The sequence below is a fragment of the Oratosquilla oratoria genome, chromosome 38 (assembly GCF_046742065.1).
Source record: "Oratosquilla oratoria isolate Oo_2021 chromosome 38, ASM4674206v1, whole genome shotgun sequence".
In the NCBI taxonomy this organism is placed as follows: Eukaryota; Metazoa; Arthropoda; class Malacostraca; order Stomatopoda; family Squillidae; genus Oratosquilla; species Oratosquilla oratoria.
Genome location: NC_134814.1, coordinates 10536948 through 10552400, shown reverse-complemented (window position 1 = coordinate 10552400; position 15453 = coordinate 10536948). Strand labels below are relative to the sequence as shown.

The 15453-nt window shown below is 41.3% G+C and overlaps 1 protein-coding gene across 1 annotated transcript in view; it reads left to right on the top strand.

Moving 5' to 3' along the window:
- LOC143019961 (uncharacterized) overlaps nt 1-15453 on the top strand; it is a 672791-nt gene that overhangs the window by 640928 nt on the left and 16410 nt on the right. The gene's annotated exons all lie outside the window — the stretch shown is intronic.

The following is a 15453-nucleotide window of genomic DNA, read 5'->3' as shown; positions in this document are numbered from 1 at the left end:
CCTGAGTCACAGTGAGCGTCAAAAATAATTTTAACATGGTAAAATTCTCGACCACCATGACTGTATATTAGCTTAAGTTGAATAGGAAAAGTAATTTTCACTTCGTCCTGAGTCACAGTGAGCGTCGAAAATAATTTTAACATGGTAAAATTCTCGACCATCATGACTGTAGATTAGCTTAAGTTGAATAGGGAAAGTCTTTTTCATTTAGTACTGAGTCACAGTGAGCGTCGAAAATAATTTTAACATGGTAAAATTCTCGACGACCATGACTGTAGATTAGCTTCATTTGAATAGGAAAAGTCATATTCATTTCGTCCTGAGTCACAGTCACCATGACTGTAGATTAGCTTAAGTTGAATAGGAAAAGTCATGTTCATTTCGTCCTGAGTCACAGTGAGCGTCGAAAATAATTTTAACATGGTAAAATTCTCGACCACCATGACTGTGGCTAAGCTTAAGTTGAATAGGAAAAGTCATTTTCATTTCGTCGTGAGTCACAGTGACCGTCGGAAATAATTTTCGACCACCATGACTGTAGATTAGCTTAAGTTGAATAGGAAAAGTCATGTTCATTTCGTCCTGAGTCACAGTCACCATGACTGTAGATTAGCTTAAGTTGAATAGGAAAAGTCATGTTCATTTTGTCCTGAGTCAAAATGAGCGTCGAAAATAATTTTAACATGGTAAAATTCTCGACCACTATGACTGTAGGTTAGCTTCAGTTGAATAGGAAAAGTCATGTTCATTTTGTCGTAAGTCACAGTGAGCGTCGAAAATAATTTTAACATGGTAAAATTCTCGACCACCATGACTGTAGATTAGCTTAAGTGGAATAGGAAAAGTCATGTTCATTTCGTCCTGAGTCACAGTGAGCTGTTGAGACAATTTAAGATGGTAAAATTCTCGACCCCTATGACTGTAGAATAGCTTAAGTTGAATAGGAAAAGTCATGTTCATTTCGTCGTGAGTCACAGTGAGCGTCGGAAATAATTTTAACATGGTAAAATTTTCGACCACCATGACTGTAGATTAGCTTAAGTTGAATAGGAAAAGTCATGTTCATTTCGTCCTGAGTCACAGTGAGCGGCGAAAATAATTTTAACATGGTAAAATTCTCGACCACCATGACTGTAGATTAGCTTAAGTTGAATAGGAAAAGTCATGTTCATTTCGTCCTGAGTCACAGTAACCATGACTGTAGATTAGCTTAAGTTGAATAGGAAAAGTCATGTTCATTTCGTCCTGAGTCACAGTGAGCGTCGAAAATAATTTTAACATGGTAAAATTCTCGACCACCATGACTGTAGATTAGCTTCAGCTGAATAGGAAAGGTCATGTTAATTTCGTCGAGAGTCACAGTGAGCTTCGAAAATAATTTTAACATGGTAAAATTCTCGACCACCATGACTGTGGATTAGCTTAAGTTGAATAGGAAAAGTCTAGTTCGTTTCGTCCTGAGTCACAGTGAGCGTCAAAAATAATTTTAACATGGTAAAATTCTCGACCACCATGACTGTAGATTGGCTTAAGTTGAATAGGAAAAGTCATGTTCATTTCGTCCTGAGTCACAGTCACCATGACTGTAGATTAGCTTAAGTTGAATAGGAAAAGTCGTGAGTCCCAGTGAGTCACAGTCACCATGACTGTAGATTGGCTTAAGTTGAATAGGAAAAGTCATGTTCATTTCGTCGTGAGTCACAGTGAGCTTCGAAAATAATTTTAACATGGTAAAATTCTCGACCACCATGACTGTAGATTAGCTTAAGTTGAATAGGAAAAGTCATGTTCATTTCGTCCTGAGTCACAGTGAGCGTCGAAAATAATTTTAACATGGTAAAATTCTCGACGACCATGACTGTAGATTAGCTTCATTTGAATAGGAAAAGTCATATTCATTTCGTCCTGAGTCACAGTCACCATGACTGTAGATTAGCTTAAGTTGAATAGGAAAAGTCATGTTCATTTCGTCCTGAGTCACAGTGAGCGTCGAAAATAATTTTAACATGATAAAATTCTCGACCACCATGACTGTAGATTAGCTTCAGTTGAATAGGAAAAGTCATATTCATGTCATCGTGAGTCACAGTGAGCGTCGAAAATAATTTTAACATGGTATAATTCTCGATCACCATGACTGTAGATTAGCTTCAGTTGAATAGGAAAAGTCATGTTCATTTCGTCATGAGTCACAGTGAGCGTCGAAAATAATTTTAACATGGTAAAATTCTCGACCACCATGACTGTGGATAAGCTTAAGTTGAATAGGAAAAGTCATGTTCATTTCGTCCTGAGTCACAGTGAGCGTCGTAAATCATTTTAACATGGTAAAATTCTCGACCACCATGACTGTAGATTACCTTCAGTTGAATAGGAAAGGTCATGTTAATTTCGTCGCGAGTCACAGTGAGCGTCGAAAATAATTTTAACATGGTAAAATTCTCGACCACCACGACTGCAGATTAGCTTAAGTTGAATAGGAAAACTCTAGTTCATTTCGTCCTGAGTCACAGTGAGCGGCGAAAATAATTTTAACATGGTAAAATTCTCGACCACCATGACTGTAGATTAGCTTCAGTTGAATAGGAAAAGTAATATTCATGTCATCGTGAGTCACAGTGAGCGTCGAAAATAATTTTAACATGGTATAATTCTCGATCACCATGACTGTAGATTAGCTTCAGTTGAATAGGAAAAGTCATGTTCATTTCGTCGTGAGTCACAGTGACCGTCGAAAATAATTTTAACATGGTGAAATTCTCGACCACCATGACTGTAGATTAGCTTAAGTTGAATAGGAAAAGTCATGTTCATTTTGTCCTGAGTCACAGTGAGCGTCGAAAATAATCTAAACATGGAAAAATTCTCGACCACCATGACTGTAGATTAGCTTCAGTTCAATAGGAAAAGTCATATTCATTGCGTCCTGAGTCACAGTCACCATGACTGTAGATTAGCTTAAGTTGAATAGGAAAAGTCATGTTCATTTCGTCCTGAGTCACAGTGAGCGTCGAAAATAATTTTAACATGGTAAAATTCTCGACCACCATGACTGTAGATTAGCTTCAGTTGAATAGGAAAAGTCATGTTCATTTCGTCCTGAGTCACAGTGAGCATCGAAAATAATTCTAACATGGTAAAATTCTCGACCACCATGACTGTAGATTAGCTTAAGTTGAATAGGAAAAGTCATGTTTATTTTGTCCTGAGTCATAGTCAGCGTCGAAAGTAATTTTAACATGGTAAAATTTTCGACCACCATGACTGTAGATTAGCTTAAGTTGAATAGGAAAAGTCATTTTCATTTCGTCGTGAGTCACAGTGAGCATCGGAAATAATTTTAACATGGTAACATTCTCGACCACCATGACTGTAGATTAGCTTAAGTTGAATAGGAAAAGTCATGTTCATTTCGTCCTGAGTCACAGTGACCATATATACCTCATTGTGCTCTGTGTACGGCTCTTTGCCCATGGGGCAAAATTGGGCCAACTCGCTCGACCTAGGAATTCCCCTAAAAAATCCAAGGGTAACCTTTTGAGAATTTTTGTGTCATTTTGGACACCCGCTCCGATTGGAATACTATCTCACCCACAGGTCGACGGCCACGAAGCCTCCTGCGGATATGACTTGGGGACCACTTAGGCCAAAAGTGTGGGCACTAAAGGAGGAAAGTCAAAGTCCATCCGAAGGCTCAACTTTGGCTCGGCCTCACACACACGCCCTTGGGTACAGGTTTTTCATATATACCTCATTGTGCTCTGTGTACGGCTCTTTGCCCATATGGCAAAATTGGGCCAACTCGGTCGACCTAGGAATTTCGCTCAAAAATCCAAGGGTAACCCTTTTGAGAATTTTTGTGTTATTTTGGACACCCGCTCCGATTGGAACACTACCTCACCCACAGGTCGACGGTACGAGGGCTCCTATGGATATTACTCTTGAAACCGCTGAGGGCAAAGACAAAAATCCAGCTGGATCCTCAATTTTGGCTGGGTACCACGTACGCACCCTTTAGATAAGGTTACTCGCCTGTATTTCTTAGCGCTCTGTGCAATGCTATCTCCTACTGGGGCAAGATTGGATCAAATCGGCCTAACTGAGGGTTTCAGTGAAAAATACATGAATTTTGTGAGGGAAATCCTCTGTTCGACCATATAACGAGCACTTAGATGTACATGTAAGCAACCTGGACCTCAGGACGTGTGCATACGGCCCGGGTTAAATTTAGATCTGGCTGGATTTGTCCCTTTGCGCCTCTAGCATCTTTGGCATGATTGGTCTCTAAGTGTATCCGCAGGACTCGTAGCTTCATGGGTGAGCCACTATCTCACCTGTGAATGAGGCAGTGCCCTAAATGACCCAGAGGTATCAAAGGATTTTTTTAACAAAATCTTGAGGTCAGCCAATTTGGCCCAATCTTGTACGAGGAGTGAACTGTGCACAGAACACTTTGAAGTCTATGTAACTTGGACCGACGGTGTATATGTAGTCCGGCCAAAGTCGAGGATCTGCATGGATTTTTTTCTTTCCGCCTCTAGCGTCCGCACTTTTGACCTAATTGATCTCCAAGTGTCATCCATAGGAGGCCTTGTGGCTCCCTACCTGTGGTTGAACTAGAGCCAGTGGCGAAAATGATCAGATCAGCCGATTTAGCCCAGAGGGAAAGAGCCGTTCACAGAGCACTATAAGGTATATGTGAGCAACCTGGACCTAAGGGCGTGTGCGTGGGGCCCAGAGAAAATTGAGGCTTTTGCCTTTACGCCTCTAGCTCCCGCACCATATGCCTAAGTAGTTTCCAAGCGATATCCACAAGAGGCCTCGTACCTATCGACCTGTGGGTGAAATAGTGGCCCATTTGGAGCCAGTGGCCAAAATGACCCGAGAATCTCACAGGTATATCCTCTCTGCGCTTGATATTGCCTAGACGAAGGAGTTGTTTCCTTCTTGCAGATCTGCCATAGTAACCCAGCTTATGGAGATACCTGACAGCTGTTCTGGGACTGTGAGATTCTTGGGTCATATATATAGTATTCCGAATTTTATTTCCCCGTGGTTTCTGCGTGATATATATATATATATATATATATATATATATATATATATATATATATATATATATATATATATTTATATTATATATATATATATATTTATATATATTATATATACATATATATATACATATATACATATATATATATACATCATATATATATACACACATATATATATATATATAATGTAAATATATATACATATATATATATATATATATATGTATATATATGTATATACATTATATAAATATATATATATGTGTATATATATATATATATATATATATATTATATATATATATATATATATAATATATATATATATATATATACTTTCATTTAACATCAATGCATAAGTATATAAGCACATCCACCTGCACATACATATATACCTACAGCCAGACAGCTTGTCTGCATTTGATACGTCAGTATTTCCATGTGGTCCTTGTTCATTAGCTGGGCAGTGAAGACCCCCGTATATAGACGAGGGGTGGGTCACCTGTTAGTCTCTCCCTGTCTCTCTCCGCCGTACCTGGTAACCGCCCCGGCCTCCTGAGGTGGGTCGTGATGCCTTTTCCCTTCCTGCAGAAACGATTGACGTCACACTCAATCACGTATAGCGAAAGGGAATAAAATCGGACTCTCCGTGTTGGGTGGTCGTCTTGTTGGGTGTGATGGTAAGGTTTACCGTTTGTTAGCCCCCCAACCCCCACCCCCGTCCTTCGGCGAAGACGGAGACTGAGAGCGAGGCGGGAGTCTTGACTTATGCATATGTTCCTGAGAAACAAACTCGTGCCGGGCTCTTTGGGGACCCTTTGGAAACCCTTTGGGGACTCTTTGGAGACCCCGATAAGATCTGCAATATCACCAATGGGAGGGGACCCGATGGCTAGAGATAGCCCTGATTGCATCAAAACCATCAAGACCTTCTCTTTCGTCCCTCGGTCAGTGTTCTTGTGCTCATCCATTACCCACAGCCTGACGGGTCTGTCCGGATTTGGAACGGCGCGATTTCGTGGTGATTATAAAAATCAAAGATTTGATGCGCCAATCTGTCACCTGCAGCAGTCCACAGACGTTTAGCTGGAGCCGATGCCGTAACCTTTGCCACACGTGTTTGGATAGCTCTGGTAAATGGCAATCGTCAGTAGTTGTTAGGAATCGTGGTACGTGCTGTAGTGCAATCGACGAAACTAGTTCCTCAACCCTAGTTAGGTGCTTCTGTGTACAAATGAATAGTTTAAAGGCTTTTGAAACAAGGCACCCAAATAACAGTGTTGGTTACAAATTCAAATCAATATTTTCATTCTTTCATAATAAAAGCGTCGACAATTTTATTTCCAAAACTGTACCTTCCAATGGACCCTGGGGTTTGGGGTCTCGATTCCTCTCGACCCATTTCAGACTGGGGACCGACCTCAAAGTGGACGAAATAGTCCTAAAACATAAACCTCTGGGATGACGGATCTGACCTCCACAGTCGAGAAGCTTCCAAAGATCGTCGATTTTATCAATTTGTTGGGCGAGAGTTCCTAGACTGGGATCTTGTACCAAACAATATTGTCTGGCGTCAAACCTGGATTCTGAATATGTCATCAGGAGGGACGAATAGAACAACAGAATCTGATTCCTTGCTTATCAACTCAAACTGATAAGATCTGGGACTCGTCTGAGCGAAATATTTTAAACCTTTTCTTCCCACACCACTCCCTAATCCTCTCCCACTGGGCGGAGCAGTGTAAATATATATATATATATATATATATATATATATATATATATATATATATATATATTTATATATATATATATATATATATATAAAGAAAAAAAAATTGTCATCATAAAATGGTGAATACATTTAGCAGAAATAGGAAAAAAGTGCTAAATGTAGGTAAAATATGAATGGAAATGGAACATATATAGATTAATTTTAACGAAAGATCAAATAAATAAAACTAAATAGAATAAAATAGTCAATATCTTGAATAAAAAAATAAAAAAATCCCATCACAAACAACTTGACGTTGTGTGTGTGTGTGTCTGTGTGTGTGTACGTGTGTGTGTGTGTACATGCATGTGTATGTCTACGTGTGTGTGTGTGTGCGTGTGTTCTGAGCTCTCACCCTGAAATGCAACAACTATAGATCACGAGTCCAACACGTGATCCAAGACCGTAGTCACTTGCAAAGTAAACAAATAAAGGATAATAAAACTCACTTCGTTCAGTTCCATATTTATTACAAAATTTCTTTTTTTTTATAAGTTCCTGTACAAACTGACTCGACTAAAAATAATTTTGTACAAAGATTCAGACGCACGCATTCTGTCGCACACTTTGATCGCACCAATAAATATATAGTTGTGGATTTATCTATTTGACCACATCCACAGCTGATTTGTCTACGGCGGATGTTGCTACGTATAACACTGGCATAATGAGTCGGTTGGTTTAGTGATTGTGCAATATGAAATATAAGTGTTGTAACTATAGATTAACACTGTATTGTACACACTTCCACGTGACGTCATAGTTGTACACCTTGATGACGTCATAAACCCATTCACTCGCAATTTTTTTTTTACAAGTAAACAATTACATCATAATATTTACACGGGTCCAAGCATACAGAGTCTATATATAATCACATATATGTATATGTACGCATTTATACGCACGCCGTCTTGCGTTACGCTCGTACACATCTGTGACCAAGCAAAAATCACGCACACAAAGAAACATCACAATGACTATTGACCTCCAAGTCTGGGGGTTCGTTTTCTAACACATAGGGGTGATCATAGTAATGATATATGTATTTATATATATAGTTTTATTCATTTATTTAATTAATTTTTTGCGTCCCGTTTTGGATACAGGCAAACCATAATCTTCATCTTCGTCATTCTCATAACCATTCAGCACAGAACCTTATTATGTTTGGGAAAAAATATACAATTATTGTATTCCTGGGGTGGTGGTGGTGGTGGTGTTGTCGATACAGTAGATTTTGCAGACGCTTTCAACAACAACTGCATGGGAGAAATGTCACCAAACTGTTCCGCGATCCGATTCTTTTCCGCGAACACTTCACATCGACTTTAAAGATCTTTTTCACAACTTTCACAAATTCACTATGACCTGCAACATTGCTACAACTCTACAGTTAGGAAAAAAACACCCAAGGAAGTGATATACACAAGGAAAACTGAGGAAGAACGAACCTGGCAGTTCACTCGCTTTCCCTATAGCAAAGTCATTGCACGCGAGTGCCAAGTTTATAAGTCCTCAGCCTATACCTTTAAGGGTTATGTATATCCCCACCTTTTACAAGTTTGTCTTCCTTTTTTACGTTCTCCGTATATCCTAATCATCATTAGCATCATCATCATCATCATCATGACGACCTCACTAACTAATATCACAGTTGACAAAACTCTGAATATCAGATATCAATATTAACATACAGATTTACCATTAACTACAATTACATGATTAATTTTTTTTTCGTGGTTATTTTTTTTCTGCTGTTTTTCTTTTGTGAGTTCACTAGGCTGAGGGGAATAGGGTATCGGGTATGGAGGGGGCCACGTGGAGGGTGATATGGAGGGTGAGTAATACAACATTAATCCTGTGGAGTATGGAGACATGTCGATCTGATGTGGAGGTATGGAGAAGCGGTAATTCAAGAACAGGACGATACGTGTTTCGTTGTGGGCGGTTTGTGTATGCCCCGCCCTATTGGTACGTAGAGCGATGGTTATCGATATGGCTAAGTTCGGGGGGAGGGGGGGAGGAGGAGGAGGAGGAGAAGGAGGAGAAGGATAAAAAGTCATGAGAGAGATCAGGACGAGGATGAAGATGAAGACGAGGAACATAAAGATGAGAACGACTCAAATGAAGAAGAGGAACAGGAGGAGGAGGAGGAGGAGGACCAGTGAGGAAACGGAAGAGGATTAGGAAGAGGAGTCTGAGGGGGCGAGGGAGCGAGGGAGGGAGGAAGCGAATAAGGAGGAATCAAAGAAGAAGGATAAAGTGGAGGACCGGAAAACGCGCATACTCGAGTCGCCACCAACCATCTACTCCACAGAGGTCCTCCTCTCTCCTGGAGCCGTCGCTGATTGGCCGAGAATTATTTTTGAGAACAACTTTGAGAACAACTTTGAGAACAACTTAACAGTCTCATACCAATGCTCGTTTGTTTACAAGCGACTCAAGAAACAACGGAAACGTTTTGGAAGGGGGTGGAGTCTGTATATACTGGCAGAGGAGAAGGCACCCGAATTGAAACGTTTGCGTGTCACACAGAGATAACAATGACCTTGATTGACCTTATTCTAGCTGACGCCTGATGGATTAATTCAGCCCGGAGGTCGTCGCGTACTGAGATAGGGATGACACAAAATTGATCTACTTCTTAGATACGTACAGATCCTCCGGAGTTGAATAAAATCCTCTCCGGAGTTGAATAAAACCCTTTGGCGTTAGCGAAAACAAATCTTCAAGTTACGGTGCGTCATGCTTATCAATAGGTTTAAGCCAAACAAATGCAGCTCGACTGTGGGGTTAAAGCAGGGATTTACAAAGGTATGTACACTACAAAGAACTGTAAATATAGGACCACTGGCCCTCCAAAAAACAAAGGACATCACACGTTGGAGCATCTCGCCCTTAAATAAGAACCTAAAGACTGAGCCTAAAAAAGAAGAAGAAAAAAAAATTAACACTGGATTTCTTGATCCTTCAAAAACAACAAAGGCCTGTAAACAATAAGGCATCTTGCCTTTAAAAAAATGTAAACAATGACCCTTCAAAAACAACAAAAGATTGTAAACATTGGGGAATTTCGCCCTTAAAAAAGAACACTGAATCTTCGAAAACAACAAAGGTCTATTAACACCAGATTCCTTGGCCTTTCAAAAACAACAAAACTGGAAACACCAGTTCACTTAGACCTTCAAAAACAATAAAAGGTCATAAACAAAGACCACACGGCCCTTCAGAACCTACAAAGGTCTGCAAGCCTTTCTAAGGTTGTCTGGTTTCAAGATCACGTGACGACTGAGTGACGTCACTGTATATGTCTGTCTGTCTGTCTCTGTCAGAATGTTTGTTTCTGTATACCTGCCTCGCAGCGTAGAAAAATATTTACAACAAGAAACACTAATGGCGAGTTGATAGCCGCGTGATGGTGTTGTGATAATGGAAAAAAGATGACAAGTTTGGCGAAATTTACATATGTTCTGTAAGGATACTAAACCTTAATGGCTTTTTGTCATGTGAACACAGTGGAATGAAAGGAGGCTGTACGAGGTCACATGAGGTCATTGCAGGGGAATCAAGGTCAGAACAATTCAAATAGGGGGTATAAGATCAAGTTGATGCGTACTAGATCATACGAACAGAAACTAGTTCAAATTAGGGAACTATGAGTGTTCAAATTTTGGGGAAAGAGTTCAGATTAGGGACATGCAAGGTGATACAATATTTTTAAAGAAGAACAACTCTATTTCAGTGGAAGGACTTGTAGAAGAGGGAGAGTTGAAGCAAGGAAAAGAGTAAAGGGTGAGGATGATGGTATAAAGATGAGGGTGGGGGTGAGGGTGTGAGTGAGGGGATGAGGGTGAGTATGGAGATGAGGTTAAGGGTGAGAGTGAGTATAAAGTAGAGGGTGAAGGTGAGTGAAGAAAGGATGACAGGAAAGTATTAACTCCAAATACGACTATTTTTCATTGAAATTCGAATTAAGCTCCTCCCACTATTCATGCCACACGGCTCAACCAATCCAGGGTCAAAATGTGAGCGATGGGCGGGGCTTAATTTGAGTATACTGGGGAGATACACTTAAATGAGATACAAAATGGGGAAAGGATATTAAGAATGGATAGGAACGTGGACGTTTTCCTAATGGATCAGGATGTCTAAGTGTTGAACACACACACCAGTTGATAGGTGAGGTAACGAGATTGAAAAAAAAAAAAAAACGCTGCTAAGACCCAATACGATGTAGCAATTTAACAGCTGCACAGTTAAACATAAAACCGAACGACTGAATAATTGTCTGCAAGGTGCCCTGGCCAACAATTTTGTTGTATTATGTAGGGCAACATGTTGCGTCATACTATCCTATTTGTATGAAGACAACCCATTGTTGGACCTTGCACACAATTTTCCAGTCCTGCAGCTCTTCAGACAGACAACCATCAAGTTCGTAGTATGAGTTCTGTCTCAGGCATTCCTCATATTAAGAAAAAAAAAAAAAAAAAAAAAGAGTAAGCGAATCGGGTTGATTGGTTGATTGGGCACAGACTTGGATATTCTGGGCGTGGTGATGCGGTGCGGTACAGTTACTGTCGAACGATGAGGGAACATGAAGGAGTCCAAAAATCAGTTCCCTTTCAAATTTTCTTAGGTGTTGGCTATTGGAAACGAAACCACACACAAAATAAACACCTAAGCACACAAAACACACCAAGAGTAATTATAATGATGAAAAAAGATCAATAAAAAAAACAGCTGAAACAGCAGCAGCAGCAAGCAGCAACAATAACAACAACAAAAGGGAGTTGATGAAGTTTCCCTACAATGCGAAAAAATATATCTATATATATATATTTATATATTTATGTATAAGAGCAGTCTCCTACCAGTGCTGATACTCCCGTGATTTTACGTTATGTTATTATTCTTTGTGTATTGTGCCATAGCACCGGGGTGCACCCTAAGTAAGTAAACGAGGGTCTCTCATACCACGACGGGAGGACCAAAGGCTTCTCCCAAAGAGGCAGGGGCCGCACCATTAGCAGGAGGGATATGTGTTACTGTACACAGGTTCTTGTTCCACGTGATCTCAGCTCCACGTCATACTTCTACGTAGTTTTCCGGCTCTACGTGGTCTTTAGCAAGTCCACGTGGTTTTCGACTTCACGTGATCTCAGCTCCACGTCATACTTCTACGTGGTGTTCCGGCTCTACGTGGTCTTTAGCAAGTCCACGTGATTTTCGACTTCATGTGATTTCAGCTCCACGTCATACTTCTACGTGGTGTTCCGGCTCTACGTGGTCTTTAGCAAGTCCACGTGATTTTCGACTTGACGTGATCTCAGCTCCACGTCATACTTCTACGTGGTTTTCCGGATCTACGTGGTCTTTAGCAAGTCCACGTGATTTTTCGACTTCACGTGATTCAGCAGGTTTACAAGATTTCGGCCCCACGTGGGTTCACTGTTCCACGTGGCTGACCAACTTCGGAAACACTTCGGTCGGTAAAAGGAAGGAATCTTTCTCTTCTTCTTCTTTCGTCTTCGGACGGAAGGTCCGAAGAAGTATGGAGGGCAAGAAATATCGACACGAAGAAGCTTTTCAATGGAACACAATGGAAAAACACACCAGGAGAAGGATTTCGGATCCATAAAGAAGTCATACACCCTCCCCCACAAAGAGAAAAAAAAACAAAAAAAAAATCACTTGGCAAAATTTTGACTCACGTGTGGCGCGCACATTTTTGTTTTTCTTGAAGAGCGAGCTACCTGCAGGGGAATTGAAGTCAGCTTTCCGATATAGGCTAAATATGAGTGTGCACATAACAGAACTAGAATGCAAGGTGTGCGTGAACGAAGATAAGAATGTATACATGTACATGTACACACACACATATATTCATAAATGTATCTACGTATGAAATTTTGTGCTTGCTCTTTTCACGGTTACTTCTGAGAAAGAGAGAATGAAAGAGAGTGAGAGAGAGAAAGAGAGACAGGAACCGAGGTGGGGGGGGGAGTGAATCATGACCATTTAAAAAAAAGAAAAAAAAATAGAAACAAACTTAACCCATGATACAAAACGGGAGATACCAAGCCAGGACAGTCCCCGGACAGTGCTCTGACAGTGCCCGGACAGTGTCTGGACAGTGCTCGGACAGTGCTCGGACAGTGCCTGCTCCCCTGTCAGTTACATAGTTGTGACACGGGGACACACCAAAAGGCTGTAATGGATGTAAGCCTCTATGAGCGTAGAGTTAATACGTTATGTTGTGCTATTTACATTTACTTTAGTTGAGGGATGACAAATGGTGATATTATCTGAACATATGTCTGTATAATATCATACACACACGTGCCTACATATACGCGCACACCCACACCCACCCACACACACACACACACACACACACCACACACACACACACACACACACAGGTGTACGAAGAACAAAGCAAACGTGGTGAAGGACACCTTGAGCGGTAGGTGTTGTTAGGTGAGGTGTACTGTCCAGCACCTCAGATGGCAGGTGTAGAGCTACACAAAGTTAGAAAAAAAGGGGGGAGGGGAGAACCGAATGAGTAATTCGGATTTTCGGTTTAGGCAAGGACCGCGCAGAGACGCGAATCAAGGCCTCATCCGAGAGAAAACGATATGAACACGCTAAGGTGATACCGATGTGTAAAAACACATAATACACACACTTCGTGTGTGTGTGTGTGTGTGTGTGTGTGTGATTCACCATGGTCTTGGATCACGTGTTGGACTCGTGATCGACAGTTATTAACCTTTCGGATGAGAGCTCAGAGCTCGTATGACCGATCTATGGGTAATACTGTGACCTTACACGCACACACACACACACCCAACTCCCCGTCCACGAGAGTTGGAGGAGCAACCCGCAGCGCAGTGATACTGAAATTACTTCAGCCCTGGGCGGGATTCGAACCCGGACGACCGTAGTGGCAGGCGAGAATTCTAACTACTGCGCCACGAAGGGTGTGTGTGGGTGTGGATGTGTGGGTGTGTGTGTGTGTTTGTGTTTGTGTGTGTGTGTGTGTGTGCGTGTATGTACTGGCCACTGTTCGACAACCCGTGACAAATCAGTCACGGCCGGTCAGCCAATACGGCACAGCGGGAGAGCAGGCTCCCCGCCAATGACATCAGGACCTGCAATGCAGTATAGGGACCCTCTCTTGCAAGCTGTAATTGCACGCTGATTGCAAATTTGCACCCCCAAACTCGGCCCCGGTGAGGACCGTCGAAACCCGGGTTGGATGGGGGGATTGGGGGGAGGGGTAGATGGGTGTAGTGGAGGTCGTGGTCGAGTACGAACTCAAATTGTTTTGTGAGTCGAGGAGCACCTATTTGTTTATCTATTATCTATTCATTCATCTACTGCATGGTAGATATGGTGCTTCGCAGGGACGAAAGACATGAAATATAAAAGATTTTAAGCACCAAGCTTGTACGAGCGTGTGTGTGTGTGTGTGTGTGTGTGTAGCGTATGGTTTAGCCAACGTATGCACGCGTGCCCTGGTGTGTATGTGCGATGCCTTGGACGTCCGTCTTGCAGATACCCGTTGTTGGTCTGTGTATGTGTGTATGTATGTACGCGTATTTATACGAGTAATAGCAGTTTAACGTTGCGAAAATTCCTACTGTTATTGCTTGGAAACATCAACAAACCAAATCTAACACAATCTCCAAAAGCCAATGCATGGGAACCCTACAAAGAAAGAACAAACTAACAGGTGACCATTTGGTCCATTACCTTCTCATGATAAAAGATGAGAAACCTCATTGGAAAGTTCGAGGATCTCTCCCTCAGAAGGTTCTCCGCAGGGTTTTCACCTTCAAGAGCCTTTCGTCTTCAGAAGGAACACAACGTTTTCGGGAACACAAGAACAAGATTCAGAAGGTTCTGCTCAGAGTTGTCTCCTTCCGGAAGCTTTTGTCTTCAAGAGGTTCTCCTCTTTGGGGACACAAGAATGTGGAAGACCCCATGGGGACGCCCCCGTCCTCCTAAGAAATCCTATTTTCGTGAAGAGCATCTCTAGAAATTTGTTTTTTAAGGCGTCTGGAAGGTGAGACCAGATCTTCAACGGCTTTGCAAGGATTAGAGAATCATCGACATCCGTCCAGGAGCTGGAAAGTGTCAGGGCTAAGACACATTCATCCTCTCTCCTTAATGAACAGAAAAGAAAATATTTGCAAGAATGTTCCATTGGAAAAAGTCTAGGGCCCTTAAATTGTTCTTTTCGAAATTTTTAATTTAGTGACGTTCTCTCTGAAGGAAACCTTTCAAGATGTTCTTTTTGAAGATGTCTTGGGGAGGAGGGAGTGGGGTTGTCTACCTTTCATGAATTTTTCATCCACCTTTTGTTGGATCTTTATCTTCATTGCTGGGCCACCGAACGAATACTCTTCCTCCACAATATATACATGTATACATACATATATGTACATATATATATACATTATATACATATGTATATATACACATATATGTATACACACGTACATGTGACCCCACCTGCTTGTGTACGAACTGAACGCCGTGGGCTCCGTAAGACTGAAACGGGTACAGCTTCGGTATTCAGTGGAGTGCGAGCACTTCTCGGTCATCCTG